We start from the raw sequence: 27,388 nt of genomic DNA, 5'->3' as shown, positions 1-27,388 counted from the left end.
TTCAATCTCCGGCTGTATGTCTAGATTAGCGATTTCGCTCACTGTGCGCCACTATCACGCTTTTCGCAAGCGATAAAGCTTCCTGCGCGACAAGTCTGAGCCAGCCATCGCGCGCCGCGCATACTTAATGTCGGTGAATTATGTTAGCAGCATTGAACAAGTTATAAACCTGTAAAATAAGATCGGTATGCAGTCGTCCCTTCTATGCTTCTCTAACTTTATTTTATCCCATTCCATAATATATCAGGGAAGGTGTTTGCATACTTCATCTTGATAACCGTCAATATACATATTATCGATCTCTGTGCAAAACTTTATGAAGTTTCGTTTTATTTATTAAGTACTACGAAGTACAATGTGCTTATAGACAATATTATTTTAATAATTTCTTAGTAATTTTATGGCGTTACGGCATGCCGTGAAATTTAGTAAAAACATTATTTATTAAACAATCTCAATAATAAGGATGTATTATACAAATTGTGATTCTAAAATTGATATTTTTTCAAATAGCGCTTTAATAAGTATAAGCATTATTTATTAAAAATAGTAATATTTTAATCTTAAGTTTTATCAATTTTATTTTATTATTTCTTGATTTATAATTGTGTAAAAATTACGCGTACAATATTATCGATTAAAACATAATATTTTATTGCAATATTTAATTGGTGATTTATTAATATTAAAATATTTGACAGTTGAATTAATGCATTTAAAAATTGTATAACGTGTACAAATTGTAAAAATAAATTGTGTATAAGTAATAAATTGTAGTAATAAATTATTAAAATACTAAAATACTTTTCGTGATTAACATATGTGATAAAATTTTATGATTACAGAATTAATTGGAAAATATTCGTCACAATTGCATTTACTTTTTTAATAAATACTATTGTCATTACCTGCGTTTTATTCTGAGCGAAACGGAATTTTAATGTTTTAATTTCTTTCAAGACGAAATAGCTTAATGTGTATCGACGTTTTCGAGAAAACGAAAATAGAACAGAAATATTCCGTGCAAAATGAGTTTCTATTTTTCTCAAGAAAAGAGAAACCAAGTATTAAAAATTCATTTTTGTCTGTAATACGAAACGTACAATGTTCTCGACTAGAGAGATTTCTTGTAAGATTTCGCGAAAATGCATATAATTGATACCCTGGTCCGGCAACTTATTGCGATATAAAGCTCGATAGCGGTTACACGGAAGTACCTTGCCTGCCGTTACGTGACAAGAGACCGTACGTAATTTTCGAGATGTCGTATATCGCGGTGCGCCGTATATTGCATGCATATAATGCACGCAACGCACGCTCGTCGATTGCACCCTCGACCGAAATTCGTTGTCGTAACGTCGCCATAAATGGCAGGATATCGAAACCGAATGCGTGATCGGGTTAACGATAACGAACGTCATAAAGTATAGGTGCATTATTTAGAAAAGACAAGTAAGCTAGATGCTTTTAGCAATTCTTGAGGGCCACTTTTTTATAGAAAACTTATATCGATCTATTTGATATAGCAGTAATAATTTGTCCCACGATAATCGTTTGATGCAGGTCATTTTCCGATTTATTCGATAGCTGTAGCTACTTATATTTATTTGATTTCAATTATTAAATTTATATCTTTCCTCTATTGTGTACAATAAGATATATTGTTGTATTTTCTTTTCTATATATTTTTTGTAAATTACATATAGTATCATGTCCGAAATCAAGACATAAATCTTTAAAACATCTTTAAGATTTTGAACATATCTGGGATTTATATATCTCTCTCAGTTCATTATTACATAATATAATATTTTCCATTTCTTGAATCCCGTACAAATTATGAAATAAATAAAATAACTTAAACCTTTTTGAAAAAATTTATCAATTCTATTATTTCCCCCAACATTATAATCGTAATATAATTTTAAAATTTCATTTCCACAGCTTTATTTATTGTTAGGGCCAAAGAAAGAAAAATGTATATGGAACAGTTACAGTTGTAATAACTTCAATATTGTGTAGGTTACTTCGGTCCGTCTTCAATAAAGAGATTTATAATTAAACATGATTAATGGCACAATCAGCAAATAATTTTAACCGATAAATTAATTATATACAAAAGCTAGATAAAAAATAACTCTAAAAAAAGATTTAAAAATGTGATACTTTAATATTACATTAATTGTAAAATAACACTAAAAATCTTCCATGGTATTTTCATTACAGAATGATATCAAGCTTCAAGATAAAAATTCTGGAGGTCAATGTCATTCTTCTCTATTTAATTAAATAAATGTATAAATAAGATGTGTCTTTTCCGTTGCTAAAATCTTTAAAGACGCAATATGCATATAGGTTAGTATCACTGTCAAACACGCAAAATATTAGAAAAATAAAAAATAACTACTTTCTTGCTGAAATTCTATATTAAATAATTCTTTTAGACTTAAGGATGTATAATACATACAATAGTAGCAAAAAGTTAAAAGAATTTGATTTTGACGAATATGCTCTTCTCATATAGTTTAAGTAATAAGAATTGTGCAGAATCTTATCTTTTATTCAGAACTAGAGTGTAGAAATGCTTCTGTTGCTTATTTTCTGAAAATTTTCGAATTTTCGAGAATCTTTTGGCAATGACGGTATCTCAAATTGTCCAAATTCAACCTAAAAATCCAAATTAAAATCTTTATAACTTTGGATTGCTTTAGTGAATCGACTCCGGCTTTTGTCATAAGTCTCCGAACATATATATAAATAATCTGTAAAATTTTTGTTAAATTCCTAATATTTTAAAAATGTTTATAAAGAATTTCTAAAATATTAAGAATTTAACAAAAATTTTACAGATTATTTATATATATATTTAGAAACTTATGACAAAAGCCAGAGTCTATTTACTAAAGCAATCCAAAGTTATAAGAATTTTAATTTGAATGTTTAGGTTGGATTTGGCCGATTTGGAGTACCGTCACTGCCAAAAAATTCTCAGAAAATAAACAACAGAAGCATTTTTCTGCGCTCTAATTCTGAATAAATAATAAGATTCTGCACAATTCTTATTATTCAAACTATATGAGAAGAGTATATTCGTCAAAATCAAATTTCTTTAACTTTTTGCTACTATTGTACTATACATCCTTAAGGCTCCTGCCTAATCAGTCACGAACTCCGCGTTGACGGTGGCAATACTACATCGTAAAAATTAAAGCTTGTTTATCGTATTAAGCCCATTCTATACATCACATTTCGGTGTTATAAGTCGTAAATCATGATAATTCTACAAAATATGTTGTTGCCGATATTGTAAGCAGTAAAAATTGATCAATCACAGTCAAATGTGGAAAGAATACTCGACTTTAAGAGAATAATGGACGTTCTGTGAAAAGTATTGACAACGAATTTTGTGTTGTATGCCATTTCTTTATTATGTGCTTAATTGTAAAAATGTGACTTGTCTCGTACTTATCAAAGTCGTAAAAACGAATGAAAACTAAAGTTATTATTGAATTTTATCATAAAAGTAAATTTTTTATTCCTTTCAACAGCTGTCAAATCGTGAGTTTTCTTGCCTGAATAGGCTTTCACTTTACGTACTTTTTGCGACTATTTACTGAGTGTCGGGGGAGGAAAAGGGTAGTTTCCGTCCATTTTTACAAGTTTTTTAAAGCGATCCCATTTTGTTATTTTATCCAAATTTTCTTTATTTAAAAATAGCACGCAACAAACTTTTATGTGTCATTTCTCGCTTATGACGTCACGATTCCAATATAGCCGCAGTTTCTAGACAGGAGTCTTAAGATCAAGAAAGTTTAAGAATCTCGAGATTAATCCTAAAGTAATGTAAGTGTATACATATAGATAACACGGAATGTTCTCTCTCAGCAACCTTGATCACCTTCGTGTAATATCTTATACATGAAGGGTAACATATGTGTATATACATATATGTATACACACACGCACACGCACACGCGCACGCGCACGCACACACGCACACGCACACGCACGCACGCACGCGCACGCGCACGCACACACGCACACGCACACGCACACGCACACGCACACGCACACGCACACGCGCACGCGCACACGCACACACACACACACACACACACACACACCGCGATAGCGGAGAAAGAAAATTAATCGTTATGCTGACGCGCGAGTAATGTCGTAATGAGCTTCAGTCGATACGCGACTGGAATTGTGAGAGACTCACTCGTTTCTCGGCGGAGCGGAGATGGAAAGGGGGGAGGGCCAAGGATCATTTCGACGAAGAGGAGGAAACGACCGCGATCGTGACCGGGTTGAGAACGATGATCACTCCGTGGCCGGCCGATTTAATGGGCCGGTACTGCACAAGCGATATGACGACATCAAGTGCGTTAAGTAACAAAAGCGCGCGCGCCTTCGCGTCGCTCGCGGAACCCAGCGAAATGTGAAACACGTAAACGTAATTAACATTGACGTGCTGCGCGCGCGATGGCGCCGCGCCGGCCGAACGCCGACGAAGTCGCGCCCCGGCTATTTACGAGATTAAGCGCGCGGATGAAGATTAACGGGGAGGCCGCCACGACGTGTATATACGTGCTCGAGTTTCGGTAGATCGTCGATTATTCCACGGCGAACCGCCACTCGAGTTAATGCGCACCGCATTCGCAAACTCCAAAGTTCCCGCGCTCGAGAAGAAATTATATCCGAGACCTTCTTCTCTTCCTTTTCGCTTCCTCCTCTTCCTCTTTTCCTCCTCCTTCTCCTCCTCCTCCTCTCTCTCTCTCTCTCTCTCCCCCCTCTCTCTCCAGCTTGGCAAACGTTTTAAGACGATCCTAAAGTCAAACTCAAAAAACGTCGCTGTTTTACCGACGATTTGTGAGTATGTATACGTACGACATTGATGTAGTAATGTGTAGTGATATGTTCATGTTACTGCCCTGTCGATATTGCACGCACACATCGTAACAAATTTTCAAGAACATACATCTTTTTTATTAGGCATCCAAGCCTAATTTTATGAACTCAACATTGTTTGCACATGTAATTCGTAGTTCCGGCTGGTATCATTTTGTACCAACAAACTGCCAAATTGTTGTACGAAACAAATATTGGCACATGTGACAGCTCTAGACGCCATGTTGAACTAAGAAAAGATAACGGAGATCTAAATTTTTTGCGTTTTCAGCATAACCTCTACCAGCCGGAACTACATTGATGCCTATACTTTAATCGTGGAGAAGGATTTTTTAATCTGTTGCCTTTAATTATGTTTATTTTGTTTTGGAAAATAATCGCGTTCGATCAATAAAATAGATGACTTTAGAATAGCCTTAAAGCAATGCTGGAAGGTCGGAAAAATTTGCACAAGGTCGATAAAACAGTTTGTTCAATTTCAGTGGTATCTCTAAATAAATTTCTTACAATATCTTCTGTCTCAGTTGTCCTTATCTAACTTATTAAAGCGCCATCTCTTGCATAATCCGGCACTTACTACTAGAGGCAATTTTTGCTGTTTTTATCATTCTGTATTTTGGCCAGGGTTGTGCATCTACGCGTAAAATATAATACTCTACGTTTACGTGTAGACAACGTAAACTATTGTAAAAGTGTCATCTATGTAGACAGTCAGTAGACTATATATTTATTCATTTAATAAATAAATATAATTTAACGTTTATGTAAAAAAAAACTACCATTTGAAGAAGTAAGAAAAATTCTCTGGTTGCATTCTTAATCTTAATCTCGTAGTTAAATTAATGTTCAAAATACATCAAGAATATCCTAAAGATGTCGTGATATCTTTAGCCTGTTCCTATAATACATTTTGGACATTTCTACTGTGGGTAGAGATTGCTTTATAATTTAATTCTTTTATATTCTATATATTAGTGATACAATTTACAATAATCTACGTAATTTACAAGTCTAAATTGTCTACGTAGCAGAAAGACCATAAATATCACATAGATTTCACGTAAATAATTCGTGTAGACGCAATCTTGAAATCTACGGCACAACTCTGATTTTGGCTATGCGTACGGAATTACCACAAATTGCAGTTTAGTGGATATCTTTTTTTCTACGTTTTCAATCGTAGCTCAAAAGGTTTTGTATTATTCATTTATGTAATCTGTGGTGTTAGACGTAAGCATTCTGTACATATGAGCTACAGAATTTTTACACTAGTGAAATGTTTATGTCAGGTTACGCCTTACGGTTAGGTGTCAGTCTCAGTACGACCCGAAAAAATGTAATTTTTTAATTTTTTTCCAATTTTACTACAAATTCGTTCGTCTAACGCTACAATTTTATGTCTATTTCAATCCTGTGAAAGGATTTTCAATTCCGTTCAGTCAATTCGGAGAAATTTACTCAACTGCAATGTGTCAGTAATTCCGACCTTCCAGCATCGCCTTAAACTGTTGCTAAGAGATATTAGGCACATTCACTATATTAATCGCTGCCGTAGGTAGGTTTCTTTTTTTTGCTGCAAGTTTTAACGACGAGGAGAAACCGACGAATCCCGCTAGAAGGAATTTATCGATCGCGCTCTAAATGCGAGGAGAGAAATTATAGTTGCTAATGCACCTTTCTTCTTTGCTTTTACGCCTTAAGAATTTGCTCTTTCGGAACTTCGATAGACCAATTGAAAGAATTTGCCCGAGGAAAAAAAACTTACATCATCGATATCTTTTACAATCCATCTCTGATAATTATTCAAAATAAATTTAAAATAAAATCAAACATATTAGGCCGTATGCGAGCTAACACGGATGACGGTGTGTAATAATTTCTTTTTACAATATCCAATGACACGTAAACTGCGCACCGCAATTCGTCGGTCTTGAAATGCAGTTCATTACATGAGGTCGGAATAACTTATAACAAATTAAATCGATTAACGATTTATTCTTTTTAATGTTATATCATCTATCTATATCCCCCCCCCCCGAATCTGTAGAATTATTTATGTATCTAAATTGTTTAAAATAAAATGTTCCTGAAAAGTTAAACATTTTTACTGGTCGTTCTCTCTGCCATAATATTATTTCTTAACAGCAACGGATAACACAATGCGAGCAAGGAGTTACAGCGCTGCATGAGGCTCAGAATTAGAGGCGCGGAGAGATTATAATTGCTAATAAAGTTGCTTCTTACTTTCTTGTTACGATTGCTGCTGGCAAACTCGGCAATTAACCGAGATTGCTACTAAAAAATTAACATATTTCAGCCCACAGTTGTATCGCTCCTGGAGACATCAAGAGCAAATTTCAACGATGATACTCAGTACTTGAAAAAGTGGAACTGTAAGAACGCGAATGCAGTAACCCCGCGGTGCTCGGATATGATAATGGTCAACCATTATTACTGGGAAGTCATTCATTACAATAATTATTCTATTAAAACTATAAAACTGCTCTATTATGAAGGGGAACGATAAAGAGGAAGTGATTTGTTTGCCATGTTTTAATCTTAAATAAATTTTTATTAAAATTTCACAAATTGTTCTAATGCGCGAGATGAGAACAAAAATTTTTATTAAAACAATTTTTATTATTAAAATATAATTAAAATATTGCAACCCTACATAACATTATTACATCCCTCCGTAATAAAAGATCCTTCAATTTATTTTATGGCTAGCATTATGGAAATCTAATAAAGGCACAATAAAAAGTAAACGTTTCAATTTATTTTATGATCAATATTATGGAAAGAAAGCCCAGGAGCCTCCCATAATAGTATTATTATAAACGGCCGTTATTCACTACCGTCGCTGTGCAAACTTAAGGATGACACGTACAATCGTGCGCGAATTTTATCACGAGGGGATCTCGGCGGAATTCGAAAGCACGAGCACCTCGCCATCAGAATACCATCTGCAATCGTCGATTCCAGTCCCTTCCCAGTGAACAAAACGGTGATACCGTCATCCCGTACGTGACAAACGCGCACGTGAAGAATATTTATAGCGCGGCATAAACACTACTATCGCGCGACCGATCGGGTCGCCTTTTAGCACCGGTGACCACAAAGAATTAACACCGGAACGTCCGGCCGCGCGCGCAGCGCGCGCTACATCGACAGCGGTTTGCATTGACATCTGCATCATACGCATCGCATTATTGTCGTCCACGCGCAAAATGCGCCGTGGCGCGCGACACAGTTTGCGCGCTCGCGCGAGAAGAAGATGGGACGTGTGCGCGTTCGTGTGCGGCCCCCTTTTGTCCTTTCGCACGTTTGTTCTTCAGTGGCCGTGGCCATTGTGTTCGCGGTAACATTTCCGCGTTATCCGCGGACTGTCCCCTTTTAACGAAACCGTTGTACCGCCAATGCGAGAAGATTAAGTGTATCAGACACTCGCAGCTTTTGGTACAATAGCCAATGTAAGAACGACGATTCGACGGGAGATTTAACCAAGTTGAATCGATCGTCCGAAGCAAATGAATAAAGAGAATATGTTTAAATTATTTAAAAATTATTGATTGACTTTTATTTTTCATCTATTATTTCGATTTCAACTAGTATTTTTGTCGTTCATTTTGCGTATCGATTTTTTGCAGAATAAATTCTTGTTAATCATCGAAGAAAATAGAAAAAGATTTGAAATTCAGTAAAATAATATTTAAGAAAATCTCAGAGAGCGAATATACATACATATAACATATAAACAATTTGAAATAGACCGCCTAAGTGAATATCACAAATCAATTTGAGAGCACCTTCTATGATCACACACAGCTAGATTGGTGCCTATAATTCTATATGAATTTTTTAAATCCATTATTCAGCCATTTAAATTGCGCGCCGAATCAAAATCAATGTCAGATTTGCAACGCAATTAGCTGAAGCTGGAATAATGAGATCACAATTCTCAAATTTATTTGTAATATAATATGTAATGTGTATGTGTGTATAATAGGTATGTAAACAAGTCAACCACTACTAAAAAAATGTACAGTGACTGCTAATTATGGCAATACAACACACTTTATTGCTAGCATTGCTATTGTATTGTGCTTCGTATTGTTCTCTAATAATACTGCCTTCTATTATCTCATGTACTGCCATCTATTTGCGCACAATATTGCCAAATATTACTAATGTATTGCATATGTATTGATAGCGTATTGCTAATATTGTACTGTCGCAATATTAGCAATACATATCTAAAGAAATGTGTACGGATTGCCATAGTGATTGACCCCTCGATAAAATGTATGTAATATATATTTCTTTATCAAATTTGAGCTTCCCTTTTCATGCGACGTACTAGTTGATCTTTGGCGCCGTTTTTTTCCCTCGAATAATTTGTCTCCATATCGTTCTCGCAGAATCGAGCTTGTTACTCAACTGTGTAAACACGTAACGTGATACTGTCGGGGAAGAGCGGTACCTAAAATAGATATTTGACCATACGTAGATATCGATCGCCACAATATTTGCCTTGGCAAATCAAAAAGGAATTTCATGTCTTCATTTCTGCAATTTCTCGCGGCGGTAATTCGTCACAAAGTGGACGAAACAGGACATGGCACTTTTTCTCGCTACGCAGAAGCGTAGTTTTATAGCTGACAAGTACGCTATTAATAATGGTAATGTCTATTATTAATAGGGCACTTGGCTATATAAAACTACTTTTGTGGCGTAGGCGAGGAAAAGTATCGCTACCATATGTAAACGTTACGACATGCAATTTATTGCTTCGACTGTAAAGTGCTGGAAAACGATATCGCAATGATATTACACGAAGGCAGAAAGTTCGATCGCACAAATATTGCACGGTCAGTCGTTGCAATCGTGTATATCGCACTAATGAAATCACAATTTGAGATCTGCGATCGAACTCGTTCCTTACAATTCAAGAATATTACAGAAATCAAGGAAAATAGCTGTAAAAATAGAATCTGCAAATAGATATAAATAAAAATATACATAAAATATTTTAAGATATAAAAATATCTTATTTATAATCTATATGTAGATGATATATAGATTATAAATAAAATATTTTCGTTGAATAAATTCGACTTAGCTTTTGTCTTTTAACCCGTAAGCACGCGCGTGAAAGTCAAACTGATCCAGACGTATAAATAAATAAATGTATCTCCGTTTCGTTTTTGTTTGCGGCACTAGTATGCGCTTTCAGTATCTAATTCTTCCTACGGTTTAATTCAAAGGGTAATTCTTCAGTTTAAAGGCCTCACACAAAATATTATTTAACATCTTATTTGTGTTGTGTGAGTTATTTTTATTAAATAACCTATACAATTTTTATTGAATAATCTAATTAACATAAATATATATCTTTAATGTCGAGACACGATCGTGTCTTCTGATATAATAAATATAAATTTAATTTGTGATATTACATACTATTTGGTTCGGAGCTGCGGAGATGCACGCGATTTGCAACAATGTGGTGTTATACAAACCGAAAAATTGTAAGATTCACACCAAAAAATTATATGGAAGCACCAAAGATCCGCTTTGTATCGTGATGGCTTTTTCTCAATTGTTAGTTAACATTCCACGGTCTCTAGATACTCATTATAAATATAAATATTAAGAATTTGTTAAAAATTAAAAATTTATGTAATGTAAATAAATTATGTAAATAAATTTACAAAGTACTATAATAATATTTGTACTAATATTTTCAATTACTTTTGTAACAATCTGTTGCTTGTAAAAAAAATTGATGCAAGAAGACAAATATGTATTTATAAGAAAATGATATAATATGATTACGTTAATTTAAGAACTATTACTAGCTTTAAACAATCACATTGTTTAAATAACACTCATTATACGTATTTTGAGTACCTACACTTTAAATAAAATAATAATTAAAATTTATTTAATCATTTTTAGTGTATAAGTTGCAAACTACGAATTTATTAATCAAAATATTACGTAATAAAATATTTTCAAAAATATGGATTTTTTTAAATTTCTAATACTTTTGAAAATTGTTATCTTTAAAACTGTCTCAGTTTATAATCATTTATAAATAAAAATAAAAATTTTGTTTATGCATTAAAATACGGATCAAATTGACTCCTACGTGAGCACGTATATAAAAAAAAACGCAAATTCTTAAGAATTAATTCTTCTTTTTATATTGATTCAAAAATATTCTCATGTATTCTGATATTCTCATCTTTCAAATTACATTATGTTGCCTCAATTTGACTTTTATAAAAGAGGGAAATGAGTTATATTTAAAGTATAAAAAATTAATTTACAAAATTACGACAAATTAGATGACGTCTAGTGTGTAACTTCTTACATTTTTTGTGATAAATCTAAAATATATTCTTCCATATTTGATAATTGCATATTAGATGATAATTGGAAAAGCCAATACTAAATATAATTAGCTTTGTCTTGCATTATAGCTTTAATTTTTAATAAAACTTAACTGTGTCATGATATTTAGCTATTCACTCATAAAGACTTAAAAGATGCGACAAAATTAGACTAAGAATTAATTCATTTCACGCCGCCGTCTTTAGTTTTCATGAGGCGTTTCGGTGATTGAAACACGTGATCAGATCTACAGAAATATATAAATGTATAAATCTTTCAAATGCACAAAAGTAATAAAAGTTAATATGTAATATATATAAATTCCACGCGTTTCAAAACTTTTTATTCATCAAGCGTACTATCGTGACGACATGCACAGCGTCGATGCGATCAAACGGCGGCCTACTATCCGGTTTTATTTACCGAACTTCGTCATCGTGGAGCCGCAGCGATGAAAAATTTCTTAGGAGCGTTGCTTCTCGCCCTCAAAAACTTTCTGAAGGCCGTTATTGTATGCGCCGCTGGAGCCTCTGGCCTAGTAAAAGTACCGTGAGGTAGTTTCATTAAAATTTCCTGGCAATACCGCGGATACGTTCCCTGGAAAGTACGGCGAGGCAAGTTTCAACGATGTGTCCTCCTTAAAGGCTTTGCGGATTTTGTTGTATTAACGGCGACAGTGAAATTTAATCTGGACTAATTCCAAAAATCCGACAAATAAGCGTCTAATCCGTTCGTCTTTATGCACAATTTGAGCAACGTAATACACCATTTCTTTTTTTGCAGAAATCTCATTGTTTTATCAAGTTATATGTATGTAAAATACATAATTACATACACACAATTTTTTAATAATTTATTTATTATACAGATCTTCATTTTTCTATTGTTCAGATCTTTATTTTTTATTCTATTAGTGCAATCATTAAAATAAGCTGTGCAATTCAAATTAACTTGGAAACTATTGTATTATAGAAATATTGCATTTTCCCAAAGTTTTGTTAATTATAGTAATTTAATTTAGACGTAATCCATTTATAATTAATTTCATATCAACATTAATAATACATAATATCGTTTATATCATCTATAATTAGTATTAAATAATAAATTATTATGATTATATAATAAAGAATTATAATACATATAATACATATGATAATATGAGTAAGAATACTAATAAAAAATATAATTTTAATCAGAATTCTTAATATAAAAAAAGCAAACGGCTTTACCATGAAAAATCCACTGCATAATATATTAAATAATATCAAGCAGGTCTTTTGTTACTTTTTCGTTAAAAGATTATTCAATATATAGCATTTATAATAATTGGTTATATAATAATGTTAATATAAAAATAAATCAAACTATTGCTAATATCCATAAAATAATATCTATCATATCTGTCCATCGTATTAACATTTTTTTTTTGCGATTTGTTGTTATTTTTGCGACACAGAAAAGACCATAAACGACCGGGACCGGGAATCCTTGTAGTGCATACCTCTCAGAATATCTAGCATGCAGGAAATCTCACTAATGCTGTTCATAGTTAAGTAGCTTAATTGCGCACGTGAGCAATGTTCGAACTAAGGGACAACATCACAACAGCATAATGAGCGGTGAATTTATGCACTATCGTTCTAATGGCGATGCCCTTTCGCTGAAACGACCGACCAGACGGAGACAATGAAAACGATGGTATAATGCCAAGACCGCGACGGGCGTTAGCCATGGTGTTTCATTCGCGTCGTGAACAACGTTAACATAGTTACGATGCACAATAGTGCGCCAGCTCGAAATGGAGGGAAGGCAAATAATCCGACCGGCGCAAGCCATGGGGACCTTGGTAAGCTTCGTCCGCCAGCCTCAAAATATTAAAGCGACAGCAAGCGCATCTCGAGCTGCCTCGACCGTGTCGCACGTGCCATCGTGGATTTATCACGCGGATATTTCGTGTCTCACTAAGACAAAGGGCGCGCGCACACGTATCCATTTTATATTTAATTACGAAAGCAAAACTCGCGCGTCACGCAACTCGCAATCCTTTTCAATATTTACTCCACAATATCCTTATATATTTCCTGTACGCTTTGCTGCATTGCCTTTTGTTCGGCGTAAAATCGACCATATTGCGTTTCAAACAAACTCGTGAAACAAGAAAGCCAATAAAATTCACCCGATACTCCGCGCATGTAAAGGCTATTCTCAGCTGTACTTCAGAAGACAGAGGACATGAGGAGTTTTGCTCGACATCTTTCACGCGGTCTCGTGTAAACTGGAAAATCTTCCAAGCTAGATGTGGCAAAATGTATAATCGCCAAGTATAATATGATGATGCGCTTGATGTACACATCCCGTTGTTTTCGTCCTTCTCATTCATCATATTTGTGTGGCACGCCGCGATGATTAATCAAGCTTGCGCGTTTCTTGGAATACCCTGCTGGGCTGACAAGCAAAATAGTGAAGCGCGATATCAATTCACCGCTCTCTCGCTCGAAGTGCTTATTCAAAATTACTTCTTATTGCCTAATTATCCAACGCGATCGCACATACCCCTGTACACGTGCAAGCGAGTATAATCATCCTCCCCGAGTGTCGTCGTCTAAAGAAGACAAATCGAGCCACGGCAATGATAAACGCGACCTGACCACGCGCACAAACGCCATTGACCTAAAAAACTGAGCTTCCGTAGCAAGCGACACGCACGTTGATTAGCTTGGTAAAGTCTGCGCATGAAACCAAGCGTGAGGTTTTGTTTATAGCAGCCGATTTTTCTTTCGCGAGAAACAAGGAATTATGATGCACAAAAGCGTCTATATAATTTACAATTTATTTAAACATACAAAGATGTCAAAAGAAACACGGTTTTAATGTTTTTATAGTTTAAACAAATATATTTTTTATAATCAAAAAAGCATATGAAAATGTTTAATTAATCAACGTTACAAGATCAAACAGAAACGTATGATATTATAAAGCAATTTAATAAATTTTAAATATTGCCAATGTAGCCGACCGGATGGAATTTGAAAGCATTACGATATTAATTTTGATTGGATTAAAAAAAATATTATTATCCATTATTATTATCTCGTTTACATTTTGATTATGATAAATGTTATTATTATTGATGATCGATTAAATGATTTATAAATATGTCCAGTTTAAATATATGAAATGAAATAGTAATAATGTAATAATATAATAGTATAACATATAAAATTGCCAGAGATATATTTATAAATTGGATCTGTACAAAGAGGAACGTGTACAAATTATTTTCCGGAGACGAATAAATTATAGAAAAGTCCTCCGATAGTTTATGATAAATTAAAATCAAAGGATTTTAATTTTATGATGAATTCCTCGATAAATTTAAAGGGAATCTTTTTCTCGAAGATATCTCGCCGTCGTTATAACATTTTTTAAAATTCAATATTAAATATTAACAACTTTAAGACAGCATTAATTAAGCATCAAATTAAAATTTTAAGAAAAGAAGCTCTACATGAGCTTAAGTATGCGATAAAGTATTTAATTCAATTGCATTCCGAAAGCTTATTTCGTGAAACTATTTTTTTATTATATATATGAATATAAAAAGCTATATCATTACTTTATTAAAAGAGGATCAACAACAGAAGAATTGATAAAATCATAAATATAATTATAACTAACCAACACGATTATGTGATAAATTAAGCAAAAAGAAATGTCTTACACAACTTACGCATTTAACGTGATCTTAAAGTTTCTCGCTAAATGTTAACGCTGACACTATCGTAACTATATATCGTTATTTCAGTGCACTAATCAACAAAGTACATTTGTCCAGCAAATTTACTCTCCGCGCACATTATCGGGCCGGATTAGGACTCACAAAACGGAGGGTGCGGAATAGCCGCGTGCAAACTCTCGAAACAAGTCAAAGTGCCTCAACATAAACGAAAAAGTCTCGCGCCGCCGAGTGCTTCCACACCAGCACGCAGGTTACGTCCAAGTAAAACGAAACAATTTTCCCCCTTTGAAGTTGCAGAACGAAGTTTCTAGTTTGCGACGAGTACGCGGGCGAGTACACAAGTCGCACCGATGGCATAATAAGGAATGCAAACAATCCTTATGTCGTGTAATTTTTACGGAGCTAAAATTTCGCAATTGCCAATTAATTTTTCAACGGTTCAATCTATCTTCGTTTTGCGTTATTTAAATTTCTTAACGTATTTTTAACGTTATAATTCTAATTATAAGATTGATTGACGGATTTTATGAATCGCATGCATTAAGGAGAGATGGAAAGAGTAATAACTTACTAATTATTAAAATGTTAAGAATTTAATATAAATAAACAAAATGTATCAATTAATTATATTTAATAAAGCTAAAATATTAAGTTTATATAATATTCGTATTTGTTTTTAATTTTATACATTTTATTTTATTTTTCTGAATAAAAGTGACCGATTTTAAAATGTTTTCTCCTTAAAAGTGTTTTCCATAAGAATGTAAGAGAATTCGCATAATATTCAGTGGATGCGACTCTTTCTCTCTATTATATGTCTGCCAAGTTTTAATTAAAAGTAGCCACAACTATTACTACACACACTTTTTGGTTGCTTTTAATTAAAACCATCATAAATCCCACAAAAATTAATCTACCGCAGAATCGCGCACCAACTTCTCTTTACAGAGCATGTAATAATTTTAATTGAAATTCTCCGAACGTTCTAAAGTATTTCCCTAACGATTTATTCGTCTGTGTTATTTTTTGACAGCATCTTTTCGAAAGAAAAGCTACGACATGTAAGAATGCAAGAGGGAGCATTATCGAAAATGCTATTGACGGATTATTAATATAATAATCTGAGATACATTATGATCCAATTAAATATGTGCATGCAAGATTAAATAATGGAAACAGTAATAATACAATACGTAATATAAAATCACATTCAATTCGATATGCCATTCCCAATGATATATGTAGAGGCAGCTAGCTGATCGCATCAACATTGCTACAAATTATGAGTTATCATCGTAACTTGGGGAGGGATCATTCGTTAATTAGGAATTCGTCTATTCTGAAAAATAATGTGGTTGATTGCGCAATAGTATTGAATTACTATCGGGATTGCTATCAGATTCTAATGCGCTAATAATGAAGCTACTATATATGGTGCCTAAAAGTTTCATATCATTAGAAATCTCCGTGAAATATTTTTTACTTAAAAATATTATAAACGCATTTAACTATTCGCTTCTGTTATAGAATTTTTGCTTAAAACACAATATTTTTTAAACAAGTTTTTAAAAAATTACATTTTTTTCATTTTCAAATCATAAAAAAGTCAGTTTATTTTATGCAAATCAATATCACAGACTTTTTTAATGCTCAAAATGGTTGCGTTCAGCTTGGACGCACAATTTTATCCGCCTAGGGAACGTGAAAAAGTACGAAAGTAAATACGAAGTACGGCGCAGCATTTTTAATGCCCCTTACAGAAAATCTACTGAAATATTCCGTCTCGCATATTCATTTCTATCCGCCCGTATTTTCACTTTATATTTGGTATTAAAACTAAACATCTGATCCCCCGAATTTTACCGCATTCAATCGTGTTCAATGATAAATGCAGCAATAAAACAACCGCGTTTATCGTTCGCAGTAGTTTTTCAAATTTACATCACGCTTTTATGTCTACGAGCATAAAAATGAACGAAATGACTTTCAGAAGTGTCGGTATATTCCTAGGATGACCTCATTTTATAAGTGTTAAAATCGACATAATTTCAGTAAAGTCAGAATTACAAGTATATATACATAAAAAAAATTATGTTCATTTATCTGTCCTTCATAATAATGTCGCGAAATTTTCCCATATCTGTGGGAACCACGAAAAGTTAAACTGATTAAAATTACGTCATTTTCAGTTCATATTTCAAAGTAATTTCTCGTAACAGGGACGAAAATTAAGCGCATATAATAATTTTCAGATAAAATTAGAATATACAATATAGAACATTAGAATATATAAAACATCGAGAGTACAGTATAACTGGACACCCTATATACGAAAGGTCACAGCAGGACGCAAATTGCAGCTATTGCTGGCTGATATCGCGCGTCGGTGTTGGTAGCGGTGGATTTTCAGCTACAACCGCAATTTGCAATTCTTCCGTTTCAGCTATAAATTACTGAGGGGTCGTACCTCGACGGACATTGACACGAATCGCCGTCGACGGCCTCGCGCGTGTTATTCGCCAAGTGAGAATAAAATTGCAATTCTAATTGGCAATCGTACGCGAGTACGTCATGTGGAGACATTAATCTTGCAATGTTTATCGAGCTTTTGACGTGAAATCAAGATTAAGATGTATAAAAAAAAGGAATAAATGTAAAACGTTTTTGCAACAAAGCTCGATTTAAAAAAAAACTTCTATTAATTAAATTTTAATTTGCTATGATACATATGTTAACCAATCTAAGACAATTTTAAGTGTTTAAATGCGCTATTTTCATAAAAATAAATTTTTCCATAACAATTATAATTAATATAGAGGTTTATTATATTTCTAACAAATTACAATATTCTAGTGATATCAATACCCTTCGAAGTATAAAAAAATATACTTTTCCATGATAATTAATATAGAGGTTTTTATTTCTAACAAGTTGCAATATTCTAATGATATCAATATCCTTTGACAATAGATATAAAATTATTCTCGCTTTTATTCTTCTGTATCTGTTTCTTATAATTAATATTTCATGATGTAACATTATATAGCTTTTGCTTTGGAATATTATAAACCGGCTATATGATTTCATATCTTTAGCAAAAAGTGACAATACTATCTTTGCTTCAGAAAGATCCTGAGGGGGAAACGTATAATAAATATGTCACCTCTGTTTTTTATCCCTTACACGTTACTTTTTAATATTCCATTTGTCGCCGATCGTAAACTTTCCGAACGGAAAATTCCGACAGCTCACGTTTCCGCACTTAACGTGACTCTTCAGTATCTCTATGGGAAGATAGATCGTGCCCAAGACGAATCGACAATACGCGATCTGCATGACAATTGCGTAGAATTATTTCCGTTCCTTCGCGCGGAGTTTTCAAAATTGCCCTGAGCCTCTTATAAAATGTGTAAAAGAAAATGATAAGAAAGATCAACTCTGTGATTTATTAGATAAACGAATAATAATATTCAGAATGTGTATTTTAAATTGCCTTGTTTTCTCTTTCTCTTTATCTTCAGAGAATAACAGTAATTCTTTTCCCAAATATACAGTCACTCTCGTGCGAGAGTTATAACTCGAAGAGGCGATTGATTTATTAAAACGATATTTTAGAAAGGAATTTGAATTTACGATGAAAACTATGGCGATCCTCCGGATTGTAACGAATGGCGGAAGCTTTGATTCTTATACAGTATGATATACACGGTAATCGGGAGTTTCGCGCAAAGCATCCGTGAATTCGCGTCAACACGACTGACTCATTAATATTTCAAATGATAATTTGAGAGAACAATTAATGAACCCAGGAGGTATATATCTCCATAACGGCGGAATAACTGCGGCAATTGTGTTCGTCCTGTAATAACGCGACATTATATTCAGTCCCGAATATTTTCGTTAGATTCAAATTGAGGCGGCTCCAAATCGCGCGACGTATATTATTTCTACGCGAAGACGAAATGCAACAATACTCGGTCATTAGCGCGATGCAATCATCTGGATCGATACTCGCAATTAGATAAAAAGACTCGCTAATATGCTGTCATTTCTATCAACAATACATAGTGCGGAAGATTAATCGATCCCGAGACATAATCGCGCTGCAAAGACAAAAGCTGTTTTCTCGCGTTAGCCTCAATTAGAAAACGATCTCTTTATGCAATTAAGATTAAGATAATCAATAGAAAAAATGCAATATTTTTATCGAAAATATTTTTAAAAGTATAATTAAACAAAAATAATAAAAAGTATCTCTCTGCCTGCCCTCTTCCTTTATTTTTTCCCCCTTTCTCTTTTTTATATTTTTGTTCCCCCAAGAAAATGTAATTTGTCGAGCCACAAATTCCAAAGTGTGAAATGTGTAGCATGAAATGTGTAACGCGAACACATTCTCATACTTTCGCACTCTCCTAGTTTTGAAAAGCTAGCGATCACATTCTGTCAATAGCACAAATTCTGCCTTGACATTGCGACAGATACATTGAGCGCTGCACGTTGTTGTAAAATCGCATTCTCCCAATTTTTCCGACAATTCATTTGTAGGTGCAAGCACAAAATGATGATCCGCAGAAACGACCGGAATTTATGCCAACTTGCTATAGTTTTACGAAAATACGGGATTGAATACCTACGCGCAATATCCGTTTAAAAACTCAGCGAATTGAAAATTTGTGAATAGCAATCCGTTGCATAAAAAAAACCATATTCCCCGAGGCGCCACGTGATGATCGTGAATCCGTTTGCGTTATCAGGGAAAATTATTTTGATTATTTCATGATTTAGAATGCGCTAAGTTTAGCTAATTAAATCGGCGATAATTAATTTAATTTCACTTAAATACGTTATTTGTTTAACTATCATTGATATTAATTGGCAAAATATGGAAATTAAATGAAGACATAATTTAATGCATCAATTAGTTAACAAATGGGGCATCGTTTCTGCAAATTGTATAATGATGAAACTATGTTACGAGTCCTTCTAACCGCAAATCGAGGTTCCCGATATTATTTTGCAGAAAATGCGTATATATGATCATTTCATATCTATATAAGTTATTTCAATTGTTTTTCAGTCGAGACCGACAGTGACGTCAGTTTTAAGCGATCGATAAGTATCTCCGAACGTTTATAGAAATTTTCGCTGTTTAACCGATATATAGCAATAGAACCGGCTTGCAACGCCGAAGTCTATCGACAGATCGTGTCTGTTCAAAAGTTAGCTGCGAATTGTTACGCTTCGTGGACGTCATCGCGAGTCAAAGTTTATCTAGTTCCACGTGTGACGGCATATTGCATATACAGGGTGTATCGTAAATGGCGCCCACTAATTACACAGCGTTAATCCTTGTAAAAAAACTTGTGAGTTGAAAAGTCCTGAACCTTTTTTTTTTTATACAATGCACAGTGATTGTTTAATTGAGCAGTACAGAAAAAATGATCATCACAAGGAATAATGCAATTTAATTAGTGAACGCTATTTAAGATACACTGCAGTACATACAATAATTGCTTCACAAAATAAGAACTGCACAAAATTTCAACGTATTTTTTAACATATGTGACACTGAAATTAATTTCCAAATATAATATCAAATAATTTCTACGAATAAAATATTCGTTATGTGTTGTCTTTAAATATTTCCAAGTATAAAGAAAAATAATGTTCTCTCACTTTGTGGCGAACGAGATATTCTCTCTGCGACATAATAGACGGTTTCCGAGTTACTAAATTTTCACTATCGAGAATTCAACATCTCGAAACGTACGGGGTTTTTCAAATGATCGGTGACACTCGGCGGTACTCGTTGCGAAGCGATACTCGTGAATACGGCCTAGGCTGCTTTATACAAACGCGTTAGAAATATCTCCGGCGCGAGGTATTTCTCCTGTCGAGGTAGCAATAGTCGCGGCGGCGGGAGATCGATAGCATGCTGGAGAATCGGGACACGTGTACAAAACGTTTTAACTGTCACGCGCGCGCGGAGTGTACGCGCGCTAGGCCGTAAACACATAAAAATATGTATACGTATAAACTCTACCGTGTGTGCAGCGCTGCATCGCATGCGTGAAAAGCGGCGTTCCGTGTCTCTTCTCGTCGACGCGGCGCGGCGGCTGTCGCGCGCGTCTGACCGTAGATAGGATTTTCTACTGCGACAACCTGCATTCGTGACGATAGATAATAGAATCGAGGCCGGCTAACGATACAAAGTTGTGGCGCTACACACGTCGGCCGCTCAACAATTTGAGAGAATTCACAATGTTGCAATTCTCTCAGGAAAGAATGATTAGCGCTATCTAAAAACAGCGATCAGCTAGATTATTATTGTAGAATATGCACACATACATACATACATACGCGCAGAGCCGCTCTTCAGAAAATATAAATATGTAGCTGCTACGCAGAATTTTATTCATCTGATAATAATCGACGTTTCTGTTTATAAAAGTTTGCGTGCCAAGCGAAAAATAGGTGTACACGTGGTATGTCAATTGCGAGGGGTCACTACGGGAATCAGTGTACATTTTTTTAGAAATATATTGCTATTGCGGCAATACAATACTAGCAATACGCTAGCAATACCTCAAGCAATATCTAGCAATACATTAATTAGCAATACTTGGTAAATTGTGCAATAGATGACAGTACATGAGATAATAGATGGCAATATTACTGGCAATATACAAAAGCAATACAATAGCAATACACTGAAAAAAGTAATCTTGCAATTATAGCGAAAATTATTTAGGTACAAACAATTAGCTAAAACGAATAAGTGATTAGTAAGCACTGCAATACCACATATGTTTTGTATTTAATCAATATAGATAACAGAGACAGAAATTATATCTGAACTATTTGTCAAATTTAGCAAGAAAGTTTCTCTATGACGTTTAATCACTCTAATCATATTTGGTTATGAGACCTATATTTTTTTGTATATATTAGAATATTACTGCTACAAATTCTACGTATGATAGACAATTTTTTAGCAGATACAAAAAACAGCGATATAATTAAAAATGTAATATTTAGAATTCTAGCTGGAACAGCAAACATTTCCCTGAGTGTAGTAATAAAGTCTGTTGTGTTGCCATAATTGGCAATCACTGTACTTTTTTTTAGTAGTGGTTGATCCCTCGGTCAATTGGAACGTTAATACATCTTGCAATGGTGTCTCTGATCTTTTACTCCTAAATATATTTTCTCTTTGCCGTCGTGATATCAAGTAACCTGTTTATTTTATGCTACCACCAATTATTACAACTATAAAACTACTTAAGTTATCAGACCTGTTTACGTATCAGACCTCGTTATGTCTTTCATAACTAAAACATCGAGTACGAATATCTCGCACACAACAGAAACTAGTAGAGAATACGGTCGATGTTATCAACGAAACACAGAGCGCGCGTAAACACGCTCTATTATATAACGTTACGGAACTTTAATGTAGAACCGTAATATATGACACCTTGTTAATTATTGCGCAAACTGCTTTCACAATTAATGGTGTAACGTCCGGCTTGCGTGAAATAAAGGGAAACAGCTTAATTAAAAAGGAGCGGCGAGTTACGTGCCTAATAAATATAAAGCGTGCGAATTATTTTTTACCAGTTACACATTATCCCGTCATTTCACCTCAAAATTCAACATTCTGGGCTCATTGTCAGTAACGTGTATAACGATTCATTCATATTGTGCAATTACATCCAAAATTAAATAATGCTTAATGACTCAATATGTATACACAGTTGGAAAATTTGTGTTAAACGTAACACATTTCATGTGTCCCAAATGGTCCATTTAAAAAAATGTTTATTTAACACAAAATAAAATTAATATATTAGAAAATAACAAATTAACATTAAAACATTATATTAAAAAGTTAACACAGAAAATATAGCTTTGACACAATTTATAAGCAAACTGTGGAAATATATTTTTTCAGTAAAATTAACATTTATAATATATTAAATTAACACATTATAAATATTTTAAATATTTATTTATGTCAGAATTTACGTTTTAAAATTTTATATTATTTTTATGTTATTTATTCATTTACTCATAAATTGTATTATTTTGAAAAAATAAGACATGTTGAATATCAGTTTAATACAAAATATATAAATAACATAATCACATTATGTTAAATTAACACTCGAATATGTTAAAAATTCAACACAAAATTTTAACAAAAAATTAAAGATAAGACCGTTTCTAATACAAATGCAAAATGTTTTTTACTGTGTATCACTCCATATAATCACAAATATGATAAGGCACAGAGATTTAAAATAAAGCTACTGCCTTCACTTAAAACGTCTTTTCCGCCAAGTAATATTATTTTCATAATGTTGTAATTCACATTCATGAATTTGCTTTTGTAGGACTTATAATATGACAGCGTTGAATTATGTAAAGTAAAGATCAAAGACGTCCCACAACTCTTTACAAAATATAACGCGAGGAAGAATATGGCGTTCAGCGATCTATTATGTAACTTAAATATAAAATGGGCGAATGCACTTCGCATCCCTTTGCGTCGGAGCGAAGTTGCATCTCCGAGGAGTCTTAAAAGTGAGTCGGCTTGTTAAAAACGTTACCTACTTACAAAGTAGATACAAAATCGCCACTTTGGGATTCACTTTATGTTTCGGCAGAATAAAATAGATGACAGGAAGCGGAGGAAAAAAAACAATTGTTAATGTAATAACTTCTGAAAGAAAATACACACTGCAGAAAGAATTTTCATTGGTCTCTTGTGCTTGTAGGAGAGAATATTGGAGCAGAATCGATGAACTTTATAGTCACGTGAGATCGTGAATGATTAACGAACTTTTGCGAACAGGTGCAGGTTTACGAGCGACAATTTTTTGCCTGAAAGCATGTCGCGCGTGGACACAGTAAAGGGAGGTTAAACGAATATCCCACGAACTGGAAATGCAAACTTTTCCAAATTGCGAGACTGCATCTGGCACATGTACCGGCAAAAAAACTCAACGTGACAATTCGCGTACGAAGTCGGCGTACTTAAAAGCCGTAAAGACACGATTCGAAATACACATTTATGGATTAATCTGCATGCGTAACTGATTTCTCACTTAAGAATCTGAATGAAACGACGTTTCCGTCGACGCAAATAAGCTCTCCGTCATATCACGCATTCTTGAGGCATTCCTGATTTAACTCGCGTACGTGCAAAATCGCGAATGCTCAATTCACGTGGATAAAATAGAATTTCGAAACACGGAGATTTGCGTGTGCGCTTTTAATAAAGATTTGTGTTGCTCTATTTCGATGCGTTACCGGCTCGATTCGGACTTCAATTTGCTGGACCGGACGCGAAACTTTCGTGTATATACAATGTATATACACACGCAGCCAATAGCAAACAAATATATGGCGGAAAATGAATTAACGGCAATCTGGCTTATCTTAACGCTTCGTAAAACGAATTATTAATATAAAATAAACAAAAAAAATCCCCAGTAAATATTTTAAACAGTGATATAATTTAATTAATTTTTCCAACATTTCATAATTTTTGCGACGTTTATTGCGAAACGTTCGTACACAATTAATTAAGTTGAACGTGAGTTTCTTTGGGTGTAAGTTCTAAATAAGTTCTACTTCTTTCTTCGTCATCTAAAGTTATATCGACCGCCGTGACACGCCGTTATTATCGTCCATTTTCACTTCATGATTTGGAGTTCGTAAAGAGTCCGGCCTTTGAAGGTTCCGGGGTGATTTTTGTCCCTCAGGGAATTATAGCGAACAGTCGAGAGAATATGAGTACGACTTCCTCTCGTGATCGAGAAAGTTTTCAGCTTTCAATTGCTCGTACTTCCGTTAACGGAAAACTTTCACATTCCCATTCCACGACGCTCGCTTTATCGTACATTTTGATATGTTAAAAAAATAAAAATAAAAATAAATGTCAATTAGTTGTAAGATTTAGAAAATATTAAGAATGTAAGCCTAAAAAATATAATAACGTTATTCGATTAAGATTATGCTACAAATAATGTCGGAAAAAGTAAAAAAAAATAGTCACTGTACGTGAAAAAAATAGTTTTGCATTAAATATAAATACATAATGTTTCCATTATTTTCACCATTTATTTAGAAAGAAATGCATTCTTAAATGCTTTTCAACAAATGCAATTTTTTACAATGCAGAAATAAAAGATTTTTATAAAATAAGATAAAATGCATGTCTTTTCAAAAAGTATTTATGTGTGTAATCTGAGCATATTTTCATTATGGACTATAATATTTTCCACCTTTCCGCCTCATTAAATTCTTTCTCGAATCTTTCTCGTATATTTGTGAGAATAAAGAAAAAGAAATAGAGAAGGACAGATCATACACAAATCTCTTCCGACAAAAGTATTAAGCCTTACGCGAGAATTGGTCAATAAGAGGATTCGCGGTCTGCTTTGACGCGGTTTTGACGTTTGGAAATCAGGCACTAAGTACCTCCATCTCACCTGAATCATGAAATTCTTTCAGTAGTTTGTCCGATCGCCCCGACTTCGACCGCCTGATGAACGTGTCAACATGACCACAATACCAAGTTTGCCAGTATTTGCATACATCCCTCCACGCCTTTCAATTCCTCGCGTAACCCACCCCTCATCCCAAGGTCGAATTCGACGTTTGCATACGATAAAACGGTATCCCGGTAGGATATACTCCGATACTCCCGACCGCCATACAATTCGCTCGGTACATCCGTACGCGGCGAAAATGCATAAAACATTTCGCGTGCAGTCGGCACCGACCAGATTACAAAACAAATACGGAGGAAAAATACTGATACCAGTGAAATCGAGAGAGAGGGAGGGGAGGGAGAGAGAGAGAGAGAGAGGTGTGCCCTAAAATGATCTTTATCTAAAATATACAATGTATTTTGTGTCCCTGAATTAATTTTTGTTCCAAATAAAATATTAAGGTTTTCAAAACGTTCCTGCGAAAGTATTTTGATTTTTATTTATCAAAACGCGCTCTTTATCTAAAATATACAATATTATTATGTCGATCTTGAAACGCAATTCTAGATTGAAGCTGAAATAGTAATATCACAAATCAAATTGGTAATCAATTTAACAATAATAATACAACAATAAGCACCATAAAATATTACGGTTTGCAGACCGTCTCTTCCCAAATATTTTTTAATGTTAATTATTTGTCAAATATTTTCGTTAGATGCTTATTCAGAGTCGTATCAGTTTTCGATCAGAAACAGTATCTCTGAACAACAGTGATAAGCACGTCAATTGTTCGTAGCATTCTATATTGAATACTCTACTGTCTGCGTACAACTGCGTTGCATCGATCGACTATTCGTGTGCGAATATAATGTTGATCATGTGCTCCGCCTGTTTAGAGACACGCGATATACGAATCAAATAATGAAATGGACGGAACCAGCACGGCATAATTAACTGATTTCGACGAGAGACTTGATTATTCGTGCGCGACTCGGGGGATGAATTTGCACGGGTAATGAAGTACGTCATTGGCCGTTCGGTGCGAGAACGAAGAATTATCGGCTCGAGCCGGGAGCATCTTTCCCATGTGAATTCGCTATATTCAGAATTGAAATGGATCCACACGTGACACAAGCTGGATTTTAACTGGCTTTCTAGCTGTTGGAAAAGCCGGCATGTTGGAAAAAGCGAGGCATTTTTCGTTTCAAAAATCCGCGGCGTCGGGAATCAAATCCGATTTTCAATAAAGCCATACGCTAATATTCAGATATTATATTATCAATTTTTATAACCATTTAGTTGGATGAAAGATTAAAGAATAAAAGAATAGCAGCCCGGGTTATTATTCCACATATACATCTAATAAATCTAGATATAATTATATTTAAAAAGCTGTTTTTATTTTATTATTCTACAATGCAAGACGAATAAATAACGCGAAATAATGTTTTCTATCCATCGTCTGGTATCTCGCGTCTGGTATAAAATTATTGGAAGAATATTTTAAAGAACTTATATATAATCTCTATAAAGAACAGACAACATTTACTCCATTTTCGCGTTGTTGCCAACTTGTTTTTATGTTTCCAGAGAGAGAGTCGTTCAATCGCTTCTCCGTCGTTAAGGTTTCTTCAACGTATTTTACAGGCGGCGGCGCTGGCACCGCGGTTCCATCAAGTTTGCGAGCCGTTTTTCAGAATAAGGAGAACGATGGGAATGGCTCTCAAAGAGACGCGGAGAATCAGTCGAAACTGGGTCTCGGGAGGAAATTCGCAGAACTTTTATCCATTGCCCGCCGCACAATCTTACGTACAGATATATCCCCCCCCCC

At 34.2% G+C, this 27,388-nt stretch overlaps 1 protein-coding gene across 2 annotated transcripts in view; it reads right to left on the bottom strand.

Moving 5' to 3' along the window:
* Window positions 1–27,388, bottom strand: part of LOC105451811 (neuronal calcium sensor 2) — a 72,801-nt gene that overhangs the window by 28,788 nt on the left and 16,625 nt on the right. The window contains exon 1 of one of the 2 annotated variants that reach the window (XM_011692495.1): window positions 20,729–21,632. The exons of the other annotated variant lie outside the window; for it this stretch is intronic. The gene's annotated coding sequence lies outside the window, so the exon portion shown is untranslated. Of the gene's footprint in view, window positions 1–20,728; window positions 21,633–27,388 lie in introns of those variants that run through there. 2 annotated transcript variants of the gene reach the window in all.

The sequence above is a fragment of the Wasmannia auropunctata genome, unplaced genomic scaffold (assembly GCF_000956235.1).
Source record: "Wasmannia auropunctata unplaced genomic scaffold, wasmannia.A_1.0 LD336043.1, whole genome shotgun sequence".
Classification (NCBI taxonomy): Eukaryota; Metazoa; Arthropoda; class Insecta; order Hymenoptera; family Formicidae; genus Wasmannia; species Wasmannia auropunctata.
Note: the sequence above shows the minus strand (reverse complement) of the source record. Positions and strands in the feature narration are given on the sequence as shown.